Below are 15,852 nucleotides of genomic sequence, written 5' to 3'. Positions count from 1 at the left end.
TATAGCGATGAATTCTGACAGTCAGCCTGCAATCAAAGCAATTCTAAGTTGATATTAAAGTGCCGAAGAAAACTGAACAAAATAGGTTAGAATAACAGAGTCTTTTTAGTCTGGTTTTCCGGTAACTCAAGAAAAAAAAATTAAGAACCCTTGCCACTTACCAGAAAAGGAACATAAACTCCTTTCATGAGCCCTGAAACTTGCTGTGGTATAGGTAAATGTATCTACAAGAAAGAGTTGCAGGAGAAGGAAAAAAACAGAAAAAGAAACACTGTTGCAGAATCTTCTTGGGTTGGATCATTTCAACAATTTTATTCAAGACTGATACTGCCAGATCTAAGAAGTATCTGGATCTCAGCAAGAATATGCTACATTACCTCACTGGACTTCTTACAGGCAGGGTCTCCTCAGTAAGAACCTTATGAGAATGAGTACTCGTATAACAGAAAACGATGAGTGCAGATTTTGCGGGGAGGAAGAAGAAACTCTGGATCATTTGGTGACGGAATGCATCGCCATCATTGGCCAACGCAAAATGTTCCTAGATCAGTATCCAGGATAGCTCCGAGGAAATTTCTTCCCCATTTCCACAATTCTCTTGTCTACAACATTTGGACTCCAGTGGGTCCATTAGAACTCTGGAACTTGAGGGCGAGCTTTGAGACTACAACTACAAACTACAATGATATAAGTACCATTCAAGAAGTTTCAACGATACGCATGCTTCATGGTTCACTTTTGTTGGTACTTTTAACTAGAATACATACGGGTGTTTTTTTTTTCGAGGTATATAACTTTAAGTTGGCATTACTGTTCAAGATTGGCCTCCAAGATCTTGTGATTTAACACCGCTAGACTACTTTCTGTGGGGCTATGTAAAGTCATTGGTTTATGTGTATAAGCCACAAACCCTTGACTATTTGGAAGACAACATTCGCCGTGTTATTGCCGATATACGGCCACAAATGTTGGAAAAAGTCATCGAAAATTGGACGTCCAGATTGGACTACATCCGAGCCAGCCGTGGCGGTCATATGCCAGAAATCATATTCAAAATGTAATGCCACAAGATTATCTTGCGGATAAATAAAATTCATGTCAATCGAATAATCATTGTTTTATTGCAATTCAAAGTTCTATAGCTCTAAAAAAAATACCCTTTAGAAGTGAGGAAGAAATCTCCTCGAAGCTATTCCTGATATTGGAGAACATTAGACTTGGTGAGCTTTGTTGGAGGCACAATAGACCTTAAGTTCACGGTGCATTCAAACTGCCCTTTAATCTACAATCTACAATTATATAAGGAAGCAGTTTCAATGATACGCAGGCTTCATGGTTCACTTTTGTTGGTACTTATATCAGAAAACTTGTACTATGAACTTTTATCAAGTAAATTTGATAGGAGAGCTATACAAATCCAGAAATAAATGCAATCAAAGCGACCATAATGAATCTTCGTGTGAAATTATTTCATTTTACTTTACGTCTAGGTAAAAGTTAATTCTTACCAGTTCCTTTCAGAAATGGGTTCAACTATTTATGATACTTGTCACCCACTCAGTCATTCACCCATGAAGTCATTATATAACAATATATTTTACATCATCGTCATCCGATTTTCAAAATATCTTTCACAATATGAAACATCGGTTTGGATTATTGCGTTGCCCAATTGTTTGCAGAATATATTCGAAAATGGCATGAGAACCGGGCGTGATTTGAATAAATCCAGATATATTGGGTGGATCTGTTTCTATAATCAGAAACACAATGGGTATTGTAAAATTTGGTGTTGTACGGGGGCTGATCGTGAAGAAAAATTCCGAATGATTGTATTTATTTGATTGAGAAAGATCCCAGCGTCTCCAAATGTTACTTATTTGACAAAATGTGGTGTCTGAATGGTGATTTTTAAGCGCTTTTTGTTTCTATAAATTGCTCTAACATTTCGTCACAATGTCTGTAATTTTCGGATTTTGATTCGGGATTGGTCTCAAAAATGAGTCCCGATCGAATTCATGTTCAAATTCAAGAACTGATCCAAAGCTCTCCCAAATTCAAGTAGACGGTGAAGTACCTTCTCGCCTGGTAATAGTGAAACTGGTTGAAAAATTTGAGCTGTTGGGGAAGTAAGTGATGTGAATAATCGAAACCGTGTGCGTGTCTCAACTGAGAATATTACCGACGTAGCCCGTGTTGAGAAACTCAGGTTTGTAAAGGGTGTTTTTTTTAGAGCTATAGAACTTTAAATTGCAATAAAACAACGATGGACTATTCGATTGACATGAATTTTATTTATCCGCAAGATAATCTTGTGGCATTACATTTTAAATATGATTTCTGGCATATGAACGACACGGCTGGCTCGATTACTTTTTCCAACATTTGCGGTCGTATATCGGCAATAACACGGCGAATGTTGTCTTCCAAATGGTCAAGGGTTTGTGGCTTATCCGTATAGACCAATGACTTTACATAGCCCCACAGAAAGTAGTGTAGCGGTGTTAAATCACAAGATCTTGGAGGCCAATTCACAGGTCCAAAACGTGAAATTAGGCGGTCACCAAACGTGTATTTCAATAAATCGATTGTGGCACGAGCTATGTGACATGTTGCGCCGTCTTGTTGGAACTACAGCTCCTGGACATCATGGTTGTACAATTCAGGAATGAAAAAGTTAGTAATCATGGCTCCATACCGATCACCATTGACTGTAACGTTCTGGCCATCATCGTTTTTGAAGAAGTACGGACCAATGATTCCATCAGCCCATAAAGCGCACCAAACAGTCAGTTTTTCTGGATGTAACGGTGTTTCGACATACACTTGAGGATTAGCTTCACTCCAAATGCGGTAGTTTTGTTTGTTGACGTAGCCATTCAACCAGAAGTGCGCTTCAACGCTAAACAAAATGAAATGGACGTAGTGCGCGTTACGTATTCCGCACAGAACCATTATTTTCGAAGAAAATTGCACTTTTTGCAAGCGTTGTTCAGGCGTGAGTCTATTTATGATGAATTGCCAAACCAAACGGAGAATAAATCACTTGACAGCTGATGAATCGGTCGCCATCTTTAACAGTAATGCCAACTTAAAATTATATACCTCGAAAAATAACTCGTTATAACAACATATTAAAGAATTCTGAAGCACCATATTGAAAAAAAAATAAAAATTGAAGTTAGTGATGTGAACAATCGAAACTGTGTGAGTTGCTCAAGAACAAGTGAGTATATTACTGATGTAGCCTGTAGTGTTGACGAAAACTCAGGTTTATCGATTCCTCGTGTATCTTAGGAATTCGTCATTCCAGAACGACATTACAACGTATATTGCATAAAGAATTAGCCTTTAAAGTTCAGTTTACGCAAGATCTAAAGACAGTCGATCATCAGTAACACCACGTTAGCTTTTTAAAATGCATCAAAATGATCCTAGCTTCACATTGTTGCTTTTTTCAATTTTTCATTAAAAACTTAAATTATTCTATAAACAATGGATGCAGAAATATTAAATACCTACTTTATACAGTATAAAGCCATTCCAATTGTTAATTATGCCCCTTTTTCACGCTTCCACATTGCGGTACCATTATACCGGATGTTTACTTCCATAAAACAGAGTCAACTGGTTGATTCTCGCCTGATTATAAAACAGCTATCCTCATCAGAAGGACCAGATGATGACTAGCGGTTTGGGAACGTTTCACAGTCCACGAAGCACGCGATCTTTGACCCAGAATCCTAAGAAACGTAAAGCTCGGTTTACACGGATACGGAACCTCAGACACAAAAAGACGAATTAAGTGAGAATGATATTATTGTTCTCTTCTTGGATTAGTTACCCAATTTCGTAAATGTAGGAAATGGATACTCTTAAGAAAGTATCAGCTGAGAGTATGGTACCTCTTTCTGTCATTGTAAGTATATTAATTATGGTAAGATGAAATATGAAACAATGACAAGAGTTTTTTGGTGATTCATATTCTTGTATTTTTTTATACAATTACTTACTCTACCTGAAAAGCGACTTGCCATAAAAAAATGAATTACGTGATCTTTTCAACATGATTTCTTCAGGAAACGGAGCCAAATTCTCGTCATTTGCAGGAGGTTTTAATTTTTTGCTTCAATATGCAGAAATCTGCGGCTGAGGCTTATCGAATGCTCTCAAATACCTATGGTAAGGCCACTATTGGTGAAAGAACGTGCCGAGAGTTATTCCAACGCTTCATGAACGGTGATTTTGACTTCGAAGATTAGCATGGCAGTGGAAGAGGGAAGGTTTTCGAAGATGCAGAATTGAAGGCATTACTTGTTCAAGAATCGTGTCAAACGCAATAAGAATTGGCAGGAACATTAGAAGTGATGCAACAAGCCATTTCAAAATGCCTGAAAGTCATGGGAATGATTCTGAAACAAGTAAATTGGGTGCCGTACGAGTTGAAGCCGAGATATGTTGAACGGCGTTTGTTTGCTGGTGAACAGCTGCTTGCAAGGTAAAGACGGAAGGGGTTTTTGCATCGTATTGTAAGTGGAGACAAAAAATGGGTTCATTACGATAACCCCAAACGCAGAAAATCATGGGTATATCCCGGCCATGCTTCCACGTCGATGACCGAATCGAATATACACCGTTCCAAGGTCATGCTCAGTATTTGGCGGGACCAGCCAGCGTAGTGTATTATGAGTTGTTAAAACCGACTGAAACAATCACAGGCGATCGTTATAGAACGTAATTGATGAGTCTGAGCCAAGCATTGACAATCGGCCGCAATAGAACGATAGACATGCTAAAGTTATTTTACAGCATGACAATGCTCGACCGCATTTTGGGAAAGTGGTCAAGACATACTTGAAAACGTTGAAATGAGAAGTCCTATCCCACTCGCCGTATTCTCCAGACGTTGCTTCCTCGGACTAACACTTGTTTCCATCAATGGCCTGTAGAGCACCACTTCCCAATACGCTCTATTAGTGATGACGTCACACACCGCTATTTCAGTTCTCCTGTCAGTGTTCGGAATCCAAACAAACAAATTGTCATTCAAATTAGTACGTTGTCGTTGAAGAAATTGGCTTATTTTGATAAATAAGGTTATTTAAGGAACGATTTTACTATTAATTGATAGACAGAAAGCACGAGATTAATGCCAGTAAGTTCGAACTTGAAGTTCAACTAATAAACACGGTTTTTTTAGAAAATATGGGGAATGATACAGGATTCAAACTTACTGGTATTAACCTCATTCCTTCTGTCTATCAATTAATACTGAAATCGTTCCTCAAATATTCTTATTTATGAAAATAAGCTTATTCCTTCAACGACACCGTACTAATTTGAATGACAATCTATTTGTTTGGATTCCGAACACTGACAGGAGAACCAAAAATGGCGGTGTGTGACGTCACACTAATAGAGCGTATTCAAAGCAGACCATTGACCCGCCATCCATCTCGAGATTATCTTCCGGAAATAGTGCCCTATGTCTCTTCCTATTTCAGCAAGAACAGCCTCCGCTTTATATTGATTCTCATTTGAATGTTACGGTAGTTTGAGTGAGTCGTAAATCGAAGCCAAACTAATAAGGAAGTTTCACGCCTGAACTAACCAGGGTTGACTTTGAAACGTTCAGAGATAATTTCTCCTCTATTTATTGTGTTGGTATTATTACCGTGGATTCACGGTATTCCCGAAGCCACAGATCACTTTCGGAGGTGACAGTGCATTTGTTATGCAAGAGGCGTTTGTCTGAAACAGATCTGGGAGATCTTTGGATGCATCTAGATGTTTGTCTGAGGCTTGCTTTCTATTTTCGTCGAGAAACTTCCACATTGTTAGTGCTAATTGTATATTTGAGTTGATTTATGTGATGACGGTACTATTTTATGTATAGTAGTGTATGTTTACTGAAGTCGAACATGATTTTCGTTTGGTTAACTCCGTATTACACCAGGTGTTTTTCGTATCTCTTTTGAAAGTTTTTTTTATGTCTATTTCTGGAATGATTTCTGACTGATGTCTAGCGATGCTTTTTTGAGGTTTATTTTAGGATTAAATGCTGAGCTGCAAATTTTATTTTAGAGGTTTTTTGTATGAATAATTCTTTCACTCAATAAGTACTAGGCCTATAATCAGTAAAAACATATGTTTCTTCAAAAACTGACCTTATTCGTCAATATTAATGAATCATCTTTAAAATCTAACTTTTTAGTACCTTTTCTGTAAAAAGATTCGTCTTTGCTGTCGAAAAATAGGCTTCATCCTAGACAATCACATCTTCGTTAGAGTCAAATTCCTTTTCCTAGAGCATTCTTTTGAGTAAATACATTTTTTTATTACACTTCTACATTACTGATATTGTTATGAAGGGTGTTATTCAACAAACTTCACTTAATTTTCCACCCCCAGAAAGCTCGGTACAAATTCTTGACCCACCCTGTATATTATTTTTGATGGATATGAAGATTATGAAGACATGAAGGTTGATTTTCCTATTGATATATAGGGTGTTTTTTTCGAGGTATATAACTTTAAGTAGGCATTACTGTTCAAGATAGCGACCGATTTAACAGCTGTCAAGTGGTTTATTCACAGTTTGGTTTGGCAATTTATCATGAATAGACTCACGTCTAAACAACGCTTGCAAATAGTGCAATTTTATTTAGAAAATAATGATTCTGTGCGGAATACGTATCGCGCACTACGTCCATTAGCTGGAAGCGCACTTCTGGTTGAATGGCTACGTCAACAAACAAAACTGCCGCATTTGGAGTGAAGCTAATCCTCAAGTGTATGTCGAAGCACCGTTACATTCAGAAAAACTGACTGTTTGGTGCGCTTTATGGGCTGGTGGAATCATTGGTCCGTACTTCTTCAAAAACGATGATGGCCAGAACGTTACAGTCAATGGTGATCGGTATAGACTAATGATTACTAACTTTTTCATTCCTGAATTCAACAACCATGATGTCCAGGAGCTCTGGTTCCAACAAGACGGCGCAACATGTCTTACAGCTCGTGCCACAATCGATTTATTGAAAGACACGTTTGGTGACCGCCTAATTTCACGTTTTGACCTGTGAATTGGCCTCCAAGATCTTGTGATTTAACACCACTAGACTACTTTCTGTGGGGCTATGTAAAGTCATTGGTCTTTGCGGATAAGACACGAACCATTTGGCAGACAACATTCGCCGTGTTATTGCCGATATACGGCCACAAATGTTGGAAAAAGTCATCGAAAATTGGACGTCCAGATTGGACTACATCCGAGCCAGCCGTGGCGGTCATATGCCAGAAATCATATTTAAAATATAATGCCACAAGATTATCTTGCGGATAAATAAAATTCATGTCAATCGAATAATCCATCGTTGTTTTATTGCAATTTAAAGTTCTATAGCTCTAAAAAAACACCCTTCATATGTTTTCTATGAAAAGTTATTAGTTTTTCCTACTTTTTCAAAGAATTTTTCTGTCAAAAAGCTTGATCAAAGCTTCGTTTTCAATATCATTTGATAGAGCTAGATATATGGGCCACGTATATCTGTTGGCTAGGTAGATCCGCAGCGTGTGCTAGTTCCAAATAACCAGAGTTTACCCAAACGGTAGATATGAAACCAGACCGTCCGACTGACCAACAACGAGAGAAAAAAAAACACAATAACAGTTCCGATTCAGTGAAACCCGTGACTCATACGATTCACCAATCTTCCTCTCTCTCATCCTCATCCGACAACAAACTTTCATTTTATATATACACTGGCCGAAAAAAGACTACCTACATACCTCCTCCGAACCGGATTTAGGTTGAGGACGATTCAGCTTACATTTTCACGTCTCTAAGTGGCTAATTGCAGATTAATTAGCATTTTCGAATGCCGATCTACTAAAAATAACCGGATCGACCTTGAAAAAATGACCGTTTTTTCACCGTATTAGATCGAACGATAATCGAATCGCTTGTATCGGCTTTTTCCAAAAATTTTGGAGCCGTTTGTTCTCGATTTAGGTGCGTAATTTGTAACGGTGATTTGTTAGAAGTGATTTACGTCAAATTGGTCGTGATTTGTTATGACGGTGACCGTGATTGATGTAATTTGTTATGCTTTATGTTTTATGATAATTGGGAGTATAATAATTTATCGAAAGGGATTGAAAGTAACTTCGAATTAATGTTAATCGATAAACGGTTTGATATTAGAGGTACAGTCAACATTGTCAGGTGGAGAGTTTTGAAAATTATTCAATTCATCAAGCACTGATGAGAATTGTTATTCTATGTATACACGCCTAATTTCGATACTATCAGATCTGTAATCATGACAATACTGGGAATCTCTTTTCCAATAATCTTCTTCAATTTTCTACGATGTGATCAGTTTGAGATTTTGCATGGATCTCGAAATTGTCATTTTATAAGGTGTAGTAAAAATAAATCCATTATTTTTGCATGAAAAACAAGGCTTTAATTACTATAGTTGATATGATCCGATTTAGGACAAATCTGCGCCTTTTTGTTCAATAACTCATTGCCACTTTTGAAGGTAATATCATTATGACATCGAAATTACCGGAACGGAATCGAAGAAACCAAAATTGCACATAATTGACTAGTGCAGTATCAGAACCATAAATACTATTTACATTTTCAGCCACCTGGCTAGCATTTTCGCCTTCATCAAAGAAAATCTGTAAAATATAGCGTATTTTTCCTTTGCTATTGTCCACCTTTAACGTGAGCTCAAACTAAACTCAGTCTACTAATCACAAAACTATCAGAAAAGTTTTTGTAGTACGAAATTTTATACAGAGAACTACGGCCATCTATTGGAAAAATAATGGATTTTTTACTACACCTAATATTAGAGCACTAAAATGTTAACTGCATCGGTTTTATACTTCACGACTCAAAATTCGAAAACTACAGACATTATGACGAAATTATAGAGCGATCTGTCCGGTGAACGAACGCTCAAAATTAATCTGATTTCCGAAAAAAAAATTAATTTGAAATGTTACAAAATGGCGAAGGCGTTAAAAAAAAGATTAATTGATTTAAAAAAATAAACATGGAGTATAATAATGAGATGAAAAAAATTAAAACACAAGTTTAGCTACATAATCAAACACTGATTATGTGATATCAAAATGTTACAGAAATGATGCTTGAAATGTAAACCTATTCAGTACGAAAAATCTAACATTTCCCATGTGTTTTTAAGTTTAACCCCACAAAATTGTGGTTTTCGCGAGTGATGCTCACTATATTTTTTATACGATTATGAATAGCTTGTAAACTTTCATACAATTGAAATTGAAACACTCGAATTGATTCAATATGCAATGGTGAAATTGACGATTGAGTATTTACTGCATTTCCATAGGTAATATAGGACCCTTTATTCAATAGGTTTATCATCTCGCTGAATCATTGTGCACGGTTTGAACTGCGAGAGATCCTTTCAATATTCAAATTAGTATTTTAAGCAACAAAATTAAAAGACAACTGCACACTTTGCACACATTCGAGACAAATTGGTGGAGTCAGCCTAAGGCAAGTTTTACAAGTCGAGCGAGTGAGCAAAAAAGCTCATTGGATATTGAGGAGATATTTTTCCGATATTCTGCTTAAATTGTCTATACTTCTCATTGCGCGATTAAAATGAAATTTTTTATTTGAATTGGAATTGTTTCGCTTATACATGAGGTCACTGATATTTGCCATATTTAAATTAGTTTATATTGGCACACAAATTCCCAACCGTGACTGAAATAAAAGAATTATTTTTTTGACAGTCTTCCTAACGCTTGATATCCAAACCTATCTTTAGATTTTCCTGTTCAAGAGTTAACCTGTTTACGGCCGGACGGACCCAATTGAAAATGTAACATATTCGTTCTCAGCGAGTTTTAGACCAAGGCTAACTGATATACCGTTCTAATATACTAATGCCAAATACAAAAAATTAAATACTAGAAATCTATGTCCAAAAAATCAACCTGCATCGTATAAAAAAATGATATAAAATAATGAGTCGGAATCAATATTAGAATGAAAAGTTTCGTAGTCATTCGAACATAATTTGCAGTTTTTGGTAATACGTGCCTATTTGAATTCAAGTAGAATTTCAAGTAGAAAAAATCCCACAATACCTCATTTCGACAAAAATATAGCAATCAACATCGGAAAAACAATGGCATAAACCGCATCCAACTTCAAGGAAAGAACATATTCAATTTATTCTCTGTGGTTGGAGGTAAATGAACTAACATAATCGTGCTTGGTTTAGGTAAATATAAACAGAACATTTCACATTGTTAGACATATATAGAACTGGAGTGTAATCTTCTCTGATCTCAGATATTCATGTTTTTGAACCCAGTTGGTTGCAGATGTTTGAAAACTCTGAGTATTGTTGATATTTCAACAACTGAACTAATCGTTGCAGTCTGAAAGGTCCATTGACCTCATTGATGTATGGGCTTTTTGATGTTGTATTTCTTATGGTCCCCCTATAGACTTGTACGTTATACAGGATGTGCCAGAGTAGGTATAACACACTGAGGAAAGTCGCCTTATTTTGGATAGTTGCCTAATTTTGGATACTGCATTATCTCAATATCCGTTTACAATTTCTTTTGATTGAATACACAGAACGAAGCACCCCTAACATAAAATGATCCCGTGTGAACCACATACTACTACTATTCAATACTAGGTGGCACAATAATATTATGTGTTTATTTGTAACAACGAGTTTTTTGTTTCACCTCGTATAAACAGTTATAAAAAGGTAAGTACTTAGCGTAGGATAGTGTAAGTTTACGAGGATGTATAAGAATAGTGGTAGAATAAGCCTGTGTATTTGAAATAAGAATTACTCTTATGGATATTTTGATTTTAATCACCTAACCTAGAGTCCAGTGGTTGCCTAATTTTGGATAGGAGAGGCTTCCTAAAATTGGATATCCAAAATTAGGATTTTCTTATAGAAAGACAGTAGAAAAGAAGGAGAGTCGCCGAAACTATAATCCTCTGGAAAAACTAAAAACAAGACGATTGGTGAAACTAAAAAGATAAAGAAGAGTCAAAAGGTTGAAGAAGAAAGTAACTCCTCACAAAATCTTGTTTATGACGATGACTCAGAAGTGTATTTTCTGCACTGGAAACTTTTCAGCAGACCAACATGGAAAAGGCTGGATACAGTGTTCAGTTTGTTTCCGATGGGCACATGAAGACTGTGCTGGTAGTGAGAAAACGAACGCTTATGTGTGTGATTTTTGCTCGGAAAAATAGGTTCCCAATTTTGGATAGGGTATCCAATTTTGGGAACCCTTTTTTTTTATTTGAAAAAGTGCTATATTTTACTTTGGTCCATTTATTATGTTCTTTTGAGTTAAAATAAATATTTTTGTGAGCGTATACTGTTTTAATTGAGTTGATAACATATATTAGGCACAAAAAAAATAATAAAATATCTTTTTTTCACACAAAAGAAGTTGAATAAAAAAAGCTATCCAAAATTAGGCGACCTTCCTCTATATTATTCAAAATAAATAAATACGAAATATGCAAAAATATTTCGATAGCTAATAGAGGTGCATAGGTTTAAATACAAACATCATCATTAAGTTTAGCAATGACGTACATATATTAAAACTGACTATATCTTCGATTAATAAATCAATATGTTATTGGTCTTAAACTCAGGAGTTATTCATTTATATTCTGATCAATTATGCCGATGAAAGATCTCTCAGTTTTCCTCTAGAAAACAATGGAAAAATCCCCACAAGATCGATGAACTTACTTGAAAAACATCCTGTATATTTAAGTATATACATCATTATTGTTTTTTTTCGAAAAACTTGAGATTTTATGTGAGAAAGAGGAAATAAGAAACCATTATATGAATACAATTCTTTATGATTCTTCAAAGGAAACTATAAAAATTCCATACGATTGAGTGAACAACATATTTGAATTGTATTCATATGAATGTATCCGGAAGAAAAAAATTATTTAGCAAAAATATTTATTGTTTTAAGTATCCATCAATCCTCTCAAGATTGCAGGCTGTGTTTATTTCATAATGTGCATCTTAATTGATGTTTCCGAAAGAGTTATTATGGGTTTCTTTGCACTTTTATTATTTGTTATTGCCAAGATGAGATCATTTCTATTTAAATTCAATTCTGATTCCAACGAAGAGTTCAACTTGATCAATAACATCAACATAAAATTTTGAACGGACACATTTACCTTAGGTAAAACTATTTTTTTATACAGGGTGTTGGTGAATACATAAAAAAATAATGACAGTGTGCTATATTATTTTGGTTCGCAAATAATTCGATAAAATTTTCCTTAAAGACTGGTCATTTATTTATTGCTCTGAAACCAGTCCAGATATTCAAATGAAATTCTTTAGGTTTTGATAGGTAGTTATTGTTCATTTATTGACATGCATTCAAGAATTTTATGATCATCATTGACGTGCATACGGGTAATGATCTCTATTTTTTTTAGACAGAATGGTAACGCTAATAATGGTTTTTGAATTCCTCGTTCAGCTAGTGATATAAAAATTGTCATGCATTTTTTTGTATGGGATGCCGTTCTAATGCAAAAAAATTAAACATCTTGGCGGTAGTTTTTTATTCCCTCAATAAATTATCAACGAGTATTATTAGATAATGTTAAAGTTGAGATTCCAAACGAAAGAAGGCATGAGACATCTTTTATCACAAATTGAATGAGCAAATCGAAAATGATTTTCAATTTTAAATATCTCAGAGGCGTACCATTCTCTTCTTTCATAAAATTTAGGGCAATAAATGAATAATCAGTAACTTTAACATCCCGTATCTCCGAATATGAAACTGTGATTATTATTCCATGTAGAATCACTCCCTGAAGTTTGACTCCCTTATTAACTTACACCCTGTATATCACTCATTTCTATGATTTTATGAAAGCAGTTAGAATCATGAATTTGAAATGTATATTCGGTTTGCTGCAATCCCATTGACATTGATCCCATTATAAAACTCGAAATACTCATTGAGTTATAAGATTCCATCACGGAAATAACAATACTTTCTTATAATAACCTCATAACAAAGTCATGCATATTAATCAACCTCTCCCCATCTTCATCGACCGCATTATCAACCGCCTCAAACATGTCTAACACTCTAGTGAAACTCCAAAAGTAGGACGTAACAACGAAAACCATACTCACTCTTATCCTCGCAACAAAAAAACACAAAACAAATTAAACACAAACAATAAAACACCACCCAAATCTACCTCCTACAACAACTTTTTAAACAATACAAACGATTAACGCGAAAAAAGCGAGAAAACCGGAGTTCTATCCGACCTGCAGGACCAGCACGTATAGCTGCTGTCAAATTCGCGGCTCTGTGGTCGCGCGTCTCGCTCTGTGTCGACCGTAGGGAGATCGAGAGGTACACTGAATTAGTGACCGACTTTCCTGAGGAGGAACTCTGCTCCCATCCACGCAGGTGAGAGCTGCGTGTGACGTCACCGGCGAACCAGGTGACGCTCCGCGTTGCATCCGGGAGCTGACACGAAGAAGAAATCATCTCCGGAAACGAGACCACGAAGGAGGGGGGGAGGAAGGTGTGGGGTACCTGGTGACCCCCCGGTGTCGACGACCGTTTTGGCGGAGGTGGATTTCGGCCGGTGCATCGGGCGATGATGATGGCCGGCTGGTAGTCCGGATTTAGATAGGGTGCATCTGGGGTTTTTAGGGTTGGTGGGAGGAGGGTGGTTTTGGGTGGGATTTGGGGTTAGAGACTTTGGATTGTGGGGGGGGTGTATACAGTGAGTCGCCTGTGTACAGGGTGGTTCAAATTCGGTTATAGGGTTTCTGAAGCTACAGCACTTAGAAGAAAATTGATGGCGCATAAAATAGCTCATTCTTTGAGGAACGAAATGAATTAAGAGCCGGAATATTGGAAAATTCACATTTCCATGAAATTTTCATAACTTCCACATTTTTTATGCTATCATTATTGAAAAAAACGTTATTGAATTGAAATTTTTCGTAAATTCAGACGGTTCAGTAGAAAAAAATCAGTTTTGCACAAGTTTTGGAGTAACAATACAAAACTGTATTTTTCTAATTATTTCGATGTCGAAACTGTACAGGGTGTTCTTAAATTGGAGGTACAAAGGGTACAAAGGAAAATGAAAGATTTTTTAGTTAATTAAAAGAAGTCCTATAAATACGGGCTCGTGTTTGCGAGATAGAGGATGTTTCTTGTAGTCCTCCTTTTTGTGATGATTATACCAGTTCATGAAATCTTTCGACACAGATCGGGGAAAAAATGTACCAAAACTTATAATTATAATAATAATATTATAATAATTTGGATTTTCCTGAGGATTACTAGAGAATTGTTTAAAATTTTTTTCGAAATCGGCGTAGATCAACAAAACTACAAGAAACAAAAAAGTGTAATGCTGGACCAAAGTTTCTTTTACATTTTCTTGAACTACCAATGGTCCACAAAAAAAGTAGGAAAGAAGAATGTATTGTTTTAGAAAAAATATCACCCTGTGGATTTGCATTCAAAATTAGCATATCACATGATGAAAAGCTTAAATTGGAATTTCTCTGCCAAATTTCTGTTCAATATCTTGAGAAAGGAAAAATATCGAATTTCAAAACCCTGTATCTCGAAAATAAAGCGTTTCCGGGCTCATGTTTATAGAACTTTTTTCTTAAAATGATCTGAGGAAACTGTCATTAGAGTTTTTTCCTCAAATTCAGAAATATCTTGCACAATATGTTCCTGGAGGTAAGAAAGAAATGAGAGATTATTATATATTCGGATATTTTGAGAAAAACAAATCCTCTGAAGATTGTCCCACGAAAGCTTTCGAGATACAGGATGTTAAAATTTGTTTTTTTTCATTTTTTGTTTCTCATAGCATGAACATTTCACAAGATATTTACATGAAATTTGGCATAGATATTCCAATTTGAAGTTTTCATCAAGTCACATGCTAATTTTGAATGCAAATCTACAGGGTGATATTTTTCTTGAACAGTATCTGCTTCTTTCCTCCAGAACTGTTTTTGGTGGACTACAAGCAGTTTACAAAAATGTGAAAAAATATTTTGGTTCAGTACTAAACTTTTAGATTTGTAGTTTTGTCGAATCTGTTACAGATCGAGAAAAAAAATTAAACAATTCTTTCGAAAACTAAATCCTATTACTCTATCATATTTCTTATTACATAAATATTCCACAATGGATATGTTATAATCTTCCCCGTTTTTTTGTTCATATTGAAAGTTTGGTCTTTTCATACCTGTAGTTCATTTAGAATTATCTCTCGATATATGAGGAATATTTTCTGGTCGACAGGAATTCCAAAAAATTATTCTACACAGAGGTTCTTATTCGTTCTTTGTTGAAAAAGCAAGTAATTGGTTTTGCCGGCTTGCATTTGGAATCGCGCTGTGAAACAAAAGTCACTATGGGAACTGTCTGACTATGTTCTTTCTGAACCTTTCTGAATATGTAAGGATTGAACCATAACTGATACCAGAAGAATCTGAATATGCATATTTTAGAAAACATAAATATTTAATATAATGGATAGGCCCGAAAAAGATTCAAAATGAAATGTTCTTGTTTTTAATACTTAGCAACCTTTAAAACGCAGCTAGTTTTGAACTTTAAACAGAGATTATCCAAGTCAATAATAACTTTTCCTGTATAAAAAATAGGCACTACTAAATGTGTAGACACCAATCTATGATAGCAAATCAATAGATTTCAACACATTTCGCATACAAAAATTGA

The 15,852-nt window shown here is 35.6% G+C and overlaps 1 protein-coding gene across 2 annotated transcripts in view; it reads right to left on the bottom strand.

The window, feature by feature from the left end:
• The window catches only part of LOC123688609 (balbiani ring protein 3-like), a 64,074-nt gene that overhangs the window by 33,839 nt on the left and 14,383 nt on the right, over window positions 1–15,852 (bottom strand). The window contains exon 1 of one of the 2 annotated variants that reach the window (XM_045627206.1): window positions 13,251–13,603. The exons of the other annotated variant lie outside the window; for it this stretch is intronic. The gene's annotated coding sequence lies outside the window, so the exon portion shown is untranslated. Of the gene's footprint in view, window positions 1–13,250; window positions 13,604–15,852 lie in introns of those variants that run through there. 2 annotated transcript variants of the gene reach the window in all.

Source organism: Harmonia axyridis, chromosome 1, assembly GCF_914767665.1.
Source record: "Harmonia axyridis chromosome 1, icHarAxyr1.1, whole genome shotgun sequence".
Classification (NCBI taxonomy): Eukaryota; Metazoa; Arthropoda; class Insecta; order Coleoptera; family Coccinellidae; genus Harmonia; species Harmonia axyridis.
Note: the sequence above shows the minus strand (reverse complement) of the source record. Positions and strands in the feature narration are given on the sequence as shown.